At 38.6% G+C, this 2,469-nt stretch overlaps 1 non-coding gene across 1 annotated transcript; it reads right to left on the minus strand.

The window, feature by feature from the left end:
* Nucleotides 1-620: 620 nt before the first annotated feature.
* On the minus strand, nucleotides 621-727 carry LOC128282992 (small nucleolar RNA R71). The gene has a single exon (XR_008273338.1). It is a non-coding gene; the product is annotated as a small nucleolar RNA R71 (small nucleolar RNA).
* Nucleotides 728-2,469: the final 1,742 nt, after the last annotated feature.

Genomic DNA, 2,469 nt, shown 5'->3' on the forward strand with positions numbered 1-2,469 from the left:
AATTTTCCTTTATCTACATCTGGCAGGTTTTTATAGTTTATGACTAGAAGAAACCCGTCAGGACCTCTACTTTTAGACAATGAGATCGAAAGCACATCTCACAGAAACTGAAGAGAAATAAGGCGAAGCCTTCAATACATAGAGGAAGGGCAAGAGGACGAGATTCATACCACAACCGAGGAGATGGCTGAAAATCAGAATAATTCGCTACCTCCTTTGGTTGCTGCAAATCCAGTAGATCACAATCCTGCTCCTTGTACTATGTATGATTATGCTAAACCTACTTTAACAATAATTGAATCGAGTATAGTTAGACCTATTGTCGCTGCAAATAATTTTGAACTGAAACTTAACACTATTCAAATGAACAACAGTTTGTTCAGTTTGATGGTTTGCAGGACGAGGATCCAAACACTCATTTAGCAAATTTTCTAGAATTCTGTGACACCTTTAAGATCATTGGCGGTTCTGACTATTCCATTCACCTTCGGTTGTTTCCATTCTCATTGAATAACAAAGCTAAACAGTGGTTAAACTCGTTACCATGAGGGTCAATCACTACTTGGGAGCAAATAAGCAAAAAATTTTTGCTTAAATATTTCCCATCGGTTAAAATGGCTAAACTGAGGAATGATATCTCTTCTTTTGTGCAGATGGATTTAAAAACTCTTTATGACGCATAGGAGAGATACAAAGACTTGTTGAGAAGGTTCCCTCACCATGGTTACCTCTATGGTTACAGGTTCAGACTTTTTACAATGGTGTAAACCCTTCAATAGGGCAACTGATCGATGCAGCTGCCGATGGAACTTTAAACAATAAAACACCTAAAGAGGCTTACGAATTTATTGAGGAAATGTCACTGAACAACTATCAGTGGCAAGTTAAAGCATTTAGAAATCGCCCGTCGATTGAGAGATGGAACCAAACGCACAATAGGAAGTGGGAGATAGGCTTGGAGACAAATGGTACTTAGAAGCTGCACCACTTCAAGAGGAAACTCGGGAGTCAATCACACGAAAACTTTACAGTAACCCTACTCAGCACCAATAAGCGACCATTCCTTAATGAGGGAGTACTCAGTGGGAAATCTCTTTAGACTTTAGAGAAGAAAAGTCCTAAGCAGCAAGGTCAGTCAATTCTTTCTTTTAGGAAGGCTCCTATGTGCCATTGATTTAGCTGAATTAGCTCTTGCCGTTGGCGCTCTTCTCTTTTCTGAAGCAACGGAGGAAGGAAGTTACTCTACTATTAAGTAGAGGAAATAGAATTCATAAGTTACACAAGAATTACTCAAGGCTGGAGGTAGGGCTACGGGCGGCTAGAATGGATCATCCCACACAAGGAATAGAGAGGAATCCACTAAACAGAAATGGGAAAACCTATGCTATTTCAACTGTTGGTGCCATTAATTAAGTTGATTTTGGGAAGGAGGTCTCCTATATAGGAGAAAGAATGATTTTAGCGGACATTGCTTCCATGTAGTTTCGTACCCTTGCAGTGGAATAGGAAAAAAGTCTTTCATCAACTAGAACTTCGAGTGAAGGCAACTCAAAAAGTAGAGTCTGTGACAGCCCAAAATTGACCCTAGTCGGAAGGTGGTCTCGGGACCACAAAACCGAGGCATAAAAATAATTAAAAATTTATTTTGATGCCTATAATATGTGTGTGCTCATGTATGACATTTTATGATGATTGATTTAGTGTTATAAGGGTGAATTCCACAAGAAAGGACTTAGTAATGAACTTTGAAAGTATGATAGGGAAATGTGTGATGACTAATTAAAGCATGCATGCAAAATAATGGACTTGCATGTCAAATTCCCCTTTTATAGGTGATGGCCGGCCATGACAAGGAGGATGGGCTAAACATGTCATGAAACATGTTTTGTTGGTGCATTAGGGTGAAATAATAAACAAAGGTGTATGGGTGATAAAAAATGAAAAAAATGTGTGTGAGTGTGGTAATCCCCCATTGCCGTGAGTTGTAGAGAAGGAAAGAAAAAAATTTTGTTCATCCTTTCTTTGAGCCAAAACTAAGGAAGAAGGAGGATTTTTGCTTCATGCTTGGTTTGGAAGAGATCTAGAAGGAGATTTGGCTAAGTTTGCATCAAGATTAAGGTATGTATGAGGTTGTGTTAGGAGTTTCATGCATGCTTTGGTTGCTAACTTGATGTGCATGTTAGCCATGGCTCAAATCTTTGTTAAGCCATGGAAATGGTATTTGGCCAAAGTTGTTATGGTGATAAAGCCATTGCATGCTAAGTGTGAAGCTTGATGATGATGCATGCAATGATGGATTGTCTACTCTTGAGTAAGATTTTGAGTTTTCTCTTTGTTTTATCATGATTGAAATTGAAAAGGAGCATGATTGTCATATTCGCCATGATGCATTCTTGAGCATGATTCATGCTTCTTGCATGTTAGTTAAAAATTTGTGTTTTGGGATGGCTATGGACACCTTGAAAATTC

This window comes from Gossypium arboreum, chromosome 10, assembly GCF_025698485.1.
Source record: "Gossypium arboreum isolate Shixiya-1 chromosome 10, ASM2569848v2, whole genome shotgun sequence".
In the NCBI taxonomy this organism is placed as follows: domain Eukaryota; kingdom Viridiplantae; phylum Streptophyta; class Magnoliopsida; order Malvales; family Malvaceae; genus Gossypium; species Gossypium arboreum.